Below are 9,075 nucleotides of genomic sequence, written 5' to 3'. Positions count from 1 at the left end.
TTATACAGCTCCCCGCGGATGAGTGTGTACCTTGCTGCCTTCATTCGAAGCTTCCTTGCCATCTTGCGATCTTCCGGGAGGGTACCATCTTCTAGGAATCGCACTATGTTTTCTGCCCAGCTTGGCTTTGTTTCTACTTGAGTTACCTCTTCGTAGGAGTGATTGATGACTCAGCGATTAGGCGGACTTGCTCGCGCGATGAGTCTAACTCTACGTCTGAAGTTGACGCCAGGCAGGCCAGCTGATCTGCAGATTCGTTTTGGGACCGTAGTACCTTTTTCATGACAAACTGCTTAAGCTTCGCGATGAGCTCCTTGGTCTTCGCTAAGTACTGCTGCATTCGCTCCTCTTTGGCTTCGTACTTGCCCTGTATGTGTCCTACAATTACACTTGAGTCGCTTCTCATCTCCACACTGTGCACCCCTAACTCGAGTGCTATGGCGAGTCCTGCTAGTACGGCTTCATACTCCGCCTCGTTGTTTGTGGTTTTAAAACCCATTTTGATGACATATTTGAGCTCTGGGCCCACTAGGGGTTGGAGTACGACTTTTGCCCCGCTACTTCTCTTCTTCGCCGAATCATCAACATAGACAACCTATGGTCCTTCCGACCAACTTCTTTCCTCCTGTGGAACTCTTGTGAACTCCGCCACAAAGTCTGCCAGTGCCTGTCCTTTTAACGCGGGTCTAAGAAGGGAACTCGCCCAATTCTATTGCCCACTTGACTAGGCGACCCGAGGTGTCGGGTTTTTGCAGAATCTGCTTGAGGGGGTAGTCCGTTAGGACCCGGACAGTGTGGGCCTGGAAGTAAGGTCGCAATCTTTGGGCGGCCATAACCAGCGAACGCTAGCTATTTCGGCCGCGAGTACCTGGTCTCTGCTCCTTTGAGGGCTTTGCTGGTGTAATACACGAGCCGTTGTACCCCTGAATCCTCTCTGGTGAGGGTAGAACTAACTGCCGATGGTGAAATTGCTAGGTAATGGGAGAGTGGCTCCCCCTCCTGTGGCCTACTCAGGAGTGGTGGGTTCGACAGATACTTCTTCAACTACTTGAAGGCTTCATCACACTCTTTCCCCTAAAGAATAGCCTTTCGCAGAATCTTGAAGAAAGCTAGGTACTTGTCAATTGCTTTTGACACAAACCTATTTAGAGCCGTGACACAGCTTGTAAGTTGCTGAAGCTACTTCGTGTTAGCCGGAGGTTGCATATCTAATATTGCCTGGATCTTCTCTGGGTTCGCTTTGATTCCCCTCTGGGACACCATGAACCCAAGGAACTTCCCGGCGGAGACCCAGAAGGCACACCTAGCTGGGTTCAACTTCATACATTACTGCCTCAGGGTTTGGAAGGTTTCTTCGAGGTCTTCCACATGGTGGGTCGCCTGCTTGCTTTTAACTAGCATATCGTCCATATACACTTCGACATTCTTCCCTATTTGGTCCCTAAACATGTGGTTCATCAATCTTTGGTAGGTGGCCCCGGCATTCTTTAGCCCAAATGGCATGAACTTGTAGTAGTACAATCCGCGATCTGTGATGAAAGTTGTCTTTTCTTCGTCTAAGTTATCCATCTGTATCTGGTTATACCTCGAGAAGGCATCAAGGAAGCTGAGTGATTCATGGCCTGCGGTTGAGTCTACAAGCAGATCTATTCGGGGTAGCGAGAAGCTATCTTTGGGACAAACTTTGTTCAGATTCGTAAAATCTACACACATTCTTCATCTTCCGTTGTGCTTCTTAATCATGACGACGTTGGACACCCACGTGGGGAACTGGACATCCCTAATGAATTTCGCCTGCTTGAGCTTGCTTACTTCCGTTGCTATGGCCTTGCTACGCTCTAGGGCAATGACTTCTACTTCACGGGCTTGGCAGTGGGGTCCATATTCAACCTGTGAGTAATCATAGTAGGGTTGACCCCCAGCATGTCCTGATGTGTCTACGCAAACACATCCAAGTTCTTTTGCAGGAACAGTGCCAGACTAGCTTTGGCCTCGCCCGACAATTGCGAGACTATACCTCTACCAAGTCTTCTACGGGTTCGCCCCGAAATAGCTTGTGCTCGTCGTATACCTCCACTGCGACATTGAGTGTCTTTTTCAAGCGAGGTTCCTTCAAAATGGCGTTATAGCAAACGCGTGCCGCCTCTTGGTCGCCCCTAACTGCTCATATTCCTGACTTCGTTGGGAACTTCATAACTAGTTGAAAGGTCGACACTACAGCCTTTAATGCATTCAATGTGGGTCTCCCAATGATGGCATTATAGGCATACAGCTTGTCAATGATGATGAAATCAGTCATGACAGTGGCCTGGGTCTGCTTGTACCCGACGATGTGTAGGAGCGTAATCGCTCCGACAGGGCATACTCTTTCTCCACTGAACCCCACTAAGGGGACTATCATCGACAATATTCTGCCCTTGTCAATGGTCATCCTTTTGAAAGATCTCGTGTACAGGATATCTGCGGAGCTGCCTGTATCGATAAGGATTTTATGAACATTATAATTGGAAATGAGAAGAGTTACCACTAGGGCGTCGTCGTGGGGGACACAATCCCATGGAGATCGTCATCCGTGAAGATAATCGGCTGAGACTCCCTTCTCTGGGCCTTGGATGGCCTAGCTGCAGACAAGACTTCCCTTGAAGTGAGCCTCCTCGCGTGGCTTCTCCGCGCCGAACTGGACTCTCCTCCTCCTGTGAACCCCCTGACAATGGTGTCTATCTCGCTTATCGCCCTGTTGTGGATGACGATGCGGTTTTCGGGCCGCCCTCTCCGCATTCTGTCTTGGCGACCATTTTTGTTTCGGGCAACAAGGGGCCTTTCTTCCTTTGAGTCCTTCTCGTCGTTGTCATTGTTTTCCTATCTTTGGCGTTCCCTGCCCCCGTCCTTGCATGGACTGCGGACAATATCCTGCTCTCTCGCGTATTGCTCTCCCTCATGGCCACCTCTGTATCTTTGAACTCCCCCCTCATGGCCGCAAATCTGCGGCCTGGGCCTTCTTTCTTCCTGGTGGCGAGGCTCAATCGTGAGTGGCGGGACCTATGGCTAGCCTGCCACGAACCTGGTGAGCTTCCCATTCTTAATGAGTCTCTCCACCTCCATTTTTAGCGAGATGCAATCCTCGGTGTCATGGCCATGGTCTCAGTGATACTCGCAATACTTGTTCATGCTACGCTTGTCTGCAGGGGCACACATCGGCAGGGGTCGCCTCGCTTCTGGGATTGCATTGACTTCGCGCAACACTTCGATTAAACTGGCGTTTAGCGGGGTGAGGTTGAGCTTCCGCTGAGTGATCGGCTTTCCCTTCTCACCTTTCTTGCTAAACGGTCCCTTCTTTTGTGGCGCACTGACCTTGGGGGTTTCTTTTATGGGGGCTTCTGCTGCAGTCCCCCTCGCGACCGTTAAAGCCCGTATGGTCTCTTCTCCATTTATGAATTCGGCAGCTTTTTCCATAAACTCCTAGAGATCTGTAGGGGGCCTGCGCGCCACCTCCAAAGCTAGGGGGCTTTGAGGATGAATTCCATTCAAGAGGGCCATCAACACCAAGTTCCCAAGAGCTATCGCGACCCCAAGTCTTTCCTTCTTGAAACACTCCACATAATCTTTTAAGGATTCTGAGTCTTTTTGCTCCACCGTCATGAGGTAGGCCACGGACATCTTTTGCCTGTGTGTGGACATGAATTGAGTCAGGAAGTGCCTGGTGAGGTTCGTGAAATTGTCTATGGAGTTCGGAGGGAGATTGGTGAACCACTCGCAGAGCTTGTCAGAGTTAAGGGGAATGCTCGACAGGCGATCTCGTCCGGTATCCCACAGAGAGCGATGTTAGAGCGGAATTACTTGAGGTGTTCCAAGTGGTCAGCAGTCCCATTGTAAAGGGCAACAGTTGGGACCTTGAATTTATCCGGCAACTGATGGCTCAATACCCGCTGCGTGAAGGTCAGGTTCATACTTACCTACACGGATATTATTTTATAAATACCAAGTGAGAGAAATTAATGCAACTTTCTTTTTTGGTATTTATAAATAATATTCATCTAAGACTAGGAGAGCACTAAAATAACATCAAAAGAGCACCTAACATTGCAGTACTACAAAATTCAAAAAGCCAACCACCTAATTATTCTATAAAATGCATAGATGGCAGTGGAGGTGGCCTTGATGTAATGGCAGTGATCGGTGGTGAGCCACATTATGGCCAGTGGCTATGTCCCCACAACATATTAAAAAAGGGAAAAAAAACCAAAATTGTAAGGAGATTTTGTATTAGTTAGAGGCAAGGCCCTTACGGTGCAAAAAAAAAAAAAAAAAAAAAACCTAGGCCCCACATTAAAAGACTCACAAAAGTCCACTCATTACTTTCTCTCTCTTTTTTATTTTTTTATTTTTTTAATGAAAAAAAAAAAACCCTAATAGATTGAAAGGTAAGAACTAATCTATGAGGCTATGCCCAGTACGATGTATTTAAAAAAAAAAAAAAACTTTTTTTTTTTTTTGTAACAAACCACTTTATAGAAAGGAGCCAACAGAACACAAACCCTCACAAAGAGGGACAAGAAGGGGGTGGATCTTTTCCACTACATATGGGAATAGAGAGGGGAGGGGAGAATAAGGAGGGAATGCAACCCGAGAAAACTCTTGCCGCGGCCCTATATGCCACATGATGGGCGCAGAAGTTCGCACTTCTGTTAACTTTTCTGGCCTTCCAAATACAGGAGGCTGGAAAAATAGATAAAGTTTCAAAGATTACATGTTCAAGATGCCAATCCAATACATTAGATGGATTCTGTAAAGATAAAATAACAATAGAGGAGTCCCCTTCTAGAATGAACTTATCAAGGTGCATGGAAGCTGCCAGGGAACCAGCCAAGAGGGCTGCTTGAGCTTCTCCATACGAAGGACTACAAGTGGGCCTAACTTGGGAGAGGATTTTGATGATCTGGCCTTTGGAGTTTCTGCAAACAGCTGCTTGAGTAGAGAAGTTATCTCTGATGGCTGTATCAAAATTTATCTTGAAGTAATCTGTAGGAGGAGGAGACCATAGCTCTTTGATTGGATGTGACTTTGAAGTCCAGGCTGCTAAATGTTCCAAGGAGACACGGTTGATGTTTGCAGCCAGCTTGGAGGCTTCAGGGAAAACACCATTATCAACGAGTCTAGAGGCCAAGGAGAGGATCTCCAAGATATTCTAGCAAAAAAGCAACTGAAGAAGAGGTGAGAGAGGGAGTCCTCTTCCACATTGCATAAGGGGCAAACTAAGGTAGCAGGGGGAATGGGGAAAACAGAGTTTAACCTAATCTTGGAGGGGACAATATCCCAAGCAATTTTCCAAAGGAAAAGTTTCAATCTATCATTAAGATTGAGATTCCAGAGAAGCTTCCATTGAGCTGGAGAAAGAGGGGAGTTTTCAGTAGAAAATCTCTGGCTACTGATGAGATTATATGCAGATTTAGTTGAAAAACAGCCATTTGCAGAGGGGGTCCAGAGAAGTTTATCAGAAGAGGGAGAGGAAAAGTTGATTTTAACAATTTCCTTAATACTAACAGAATCAAAAAGAGAGTGGAGAAGAGGATAGTTCCAAGAATAAGCAGTGGAAGTGGGATCATGACAGAAAAGATCAGAAACTAGAAGATTGGGAAGGGGCCTAAGCAAAAGAGGAGAGGGGGAAGGAATGAAAGATGGAATGGTAGGAATCCAAGAGGAGCTCCAAATAGGGAGAGAGGAGGAGCTATGGATTCTGTTACAGGCACCTTTGGAGATAAAAGAACGAGTTTTCAGGATGCCTTTCCATAACCATGATGAGGAAGAAATGGATGAGGGGGAGAGAAAAGAGCTAGAGTGAAGATACTTACCTCGCAAGTGAGAAACCCATAAAGAATCTGCATTAGAGTGAAGTTTCCAGCCTAACTTGGAGATAAGAGCCAAGTTAACTTCTCTCATTTTCCTGATGCCTAAACCACCTAAAACCTTTGGAAGGCAAATAGAGTCCCAAGCCTTCAAAGTCAGGTTTTTAGACTTTTTTGCTGGGAAACCCCACCAAAAATTTTTGAAAATCTTATCAAGATCAGAGCAAAAGCTTTTAGGAAGCAAGAAAGTGCTCATGGCATAAGAGGGAAGTGCAGCAGCAACTGACTTAATGAGAACTAATCTGCCAGCTTGAGATAAAGTTTTGGCTCTCCAACCTTCAACTCTTCCAAGAACCTTGTCAATAAAACCTTGAAAGGCTCTTTTCTTTGAGTTCCCCATCAGAATTGGTAAACCAAGATAAAGAGAGCTAGAAGGGTTGGAGGGGTAAGGAATAATATTGGAGATAGCTTCTGAAGTGCAGGGATTGGTGTTTTTACTGAAACGAGTGGAGGATTTTGCAGCATTGATGGACTGACCAGACCATCTACAATACTTATCCAGACAAGATTTGATGCAAGTAGCTTCAGACACAGTAGCTTTCCCAAAAATGAGTAAGTCATCAGCAAATAAAAGATGATGAATATCAGTGCAGTTCCTTGCTATCCGAAGGCCTTTAAGAAAACCATTCTTTTCCTCTTTGAACATAAGTCTGGAGAAGACTTCAGAACCCAGAATAAAAAGAAAAGGAGAGAGGGGGTCTCCTTGTCTCAACCCTCTCTCAGGGGAGAATAAACCAAAAGGACTACCATTCAACAAAATAGAGAAGGAGGAAGAGGAGATGCAGATTCTGACCCAGGAGATCCAAATGGGGCTGAATCCCAGTTTTTCCATTATAGACAAGAGAAAAGTCCATTCCATTCTATCAAAAGCCTTCTCCATGTCCATCTTGAGGAACATGTAACCCCCTTTGCCTCTCTTGGATTTGAAAGAATGAAGAAGCTCATGGGCCAGGATCGTGTTGTCTTGAATATTCCTTTTTGGAACAAAAGCTGACTGAAGAGGAGATATTATTCTAGGAAGAAAGATTTTCAATCTGTTAGCCATGATTTTAGAAATGATCTTGTAGACAATGTTGCAAAGGCTTATAGGTCTGAATTGGTGAGCAGTGTGAGAGCCACTAAGTTTAGGAACCAAAGCTAGAAAAGTATGATTCTGATCCCTCATCAAAAAATTGTTCTTAAAGAAATTCCAAATGCAATTCAGAACATCCACTTTGACATGACACCAGTATTTCTTGTAGAATAGAGCAGTAAAACCATCTGGTCCAGGGGCTTTGGTAGAGCCAAGACTTGCTAAAGCTTCAAAAACCTCTTCCTCATAAGGAATGGAGCATAAGGTAACATTCTCCTCCTCAGTGATAATAGGAGAGAATAAGTCCAGCATTTCAGCCTCAATGGGAGAGTTTGAAGAAGTGAACAGACTGGAGAAGTGAGCTGTGAAATGTCCACCAATTTCAGCTCTAGAGGAAACCCAATTTCCTGGACCCAACTTGAGAAAGTTCACTGCATTAGATCTTCTTCTGATGAGAGTGGAAGTGTGGAAATACTTGGTGTTAAGGTCCTTACAAGTCAACCAACTTTCTTTGGATTTTGAGCGCCATAGGATCTCTTCCTTGCTTAGGAGATTCTCCAAATCCAACTTCAAACTTATTTCCTTATCAAAAGAGGAGGGAGAGGGAGGGGATTGTTGGACTGTGTCTAAGAGAAGAAGAGTGGCCTTAATCTTCTTATGAATATTACCAAAATGTTGAGAGTTCCATTTTAGCAAGGCAGATTTGGTGTTTTTGAGTTTCTTAGGAAGGCAAGTGGCAGGGATTCCAGGAACAATTTTCTGCCAAGCAGCTTCTATAGTTTGACCACAAGAACTGTTTTTGGTCCAAAATTCCTCAAACCTAAAAGGCCTAGGCAAGAAGCAAGAAGAGTAGTTGGTATTAAGAGAAATGGGGTTATGGTCAGAGTTTAGAGCAGGGAGATGTAGTAAGAAGTATTCAGGGTGAAGATGAACCCAATTTGGAGAAGCCAAACCTCTATCCAACCTTTCTTTAATAGTATCCAAGCCTTGTCTATTATTGCACCAAGTAAAAGGATTTCCAGCAAATCCTAAATCAATCATTCCAAAACGTTCAATGAAGCTTCTAAAAGGGCAGTGGGAAGAGCTTGCCACAGGTCTCCCACCAAGCTTCTCAGATTGATCCAAAATTGAGTTTAAGTCTCCTATACAAAGCCAAGAGGCTTCAAAAAGATTACCAACAGAGGCAAAAGAGTCCCAAAAAGCCAATCTGTCCCTTCTATCAAGAGGACCATACACACAAGAGAGAATCCAAGGAGAATTAGGAGGATCAGAAAAGCACCAAGCTGAAATGTTGTTCTTGTTTGAAACAAAACATTCAAGGTCCACTCCAGGACGCCAAGAGAGAACCAAACCACCACTAGAACCAGAGGGAGCAACTTGAGTCATGTGCATGTATCATTTAATCTATGCCCATTGCACTGTAGGTAGAGACTGTTAAGGTTGTTTTTTAATCTGTAGAAAAACTGATATTGCAAATAGAATAGGAAGCGCATCAATTGACTCTCAGACCGCAACTCAATTGCTCAGCAAGTTAGCAACCAACAGTGAAAGCACTTGTAAGAACTAGAATACCTTTGCCTTTTCAAGTTCATTTTTTTATGGTTCTTTTTCATGTATTTTTTTCGATTGATTTTTTCAAGTTTTGTTTGTTTTTAGTGGCACGGTCCACTGTCCAACTTCTCTATAGTTTTTTTAATATATAGTTTTTTTATTTATTATTTTTTTTTTTATTGAATTTTGACTTCCATAATAGAAATGAAAAAAAGAAAAAGAAAAATGAATTTGCAACTCTAAATTGATTTTTTTCCCCTAATACTATGAATAGGTTCTTCTCTTCTTCTATTTTTAGCATTATAAGTAATTTTTTAATTATTGTTGTTTCTTCAAATTTTTTTCAAACAGTTTAATTTTCTATATTGAAAGGAAAATTATAGAGAGCTTCACTTTAAATTCGATACTTGATGATTTTATTTTTCTAAGAAACCGTAAAGCGGAGTTCTAAACACTTTTTGTATTAGTTATGACATGTTACATTTCTATATATCAATTTTAGCACATATCTATTAATTTTTATAGATATCTTTTTTATGATACATATAT

This window comes from Corylus avellana, chromosome ca9 (assembly GCF_901000735.1).
Source record: "Corylus avellana chromosome ca9, CavTom2PMs-1.0".
Taxonomy (NCBI): Eukaryota; Viridiplantae; Streptophyta; class Magnoliopsida; order Fagales; family Betulaceae; genus Corylus; species Corylus avellana.
The sequence above is the reverse complement of the archived record's forward strand: the minus strand, read 5'-3'. Positions refer to the sequence as shown.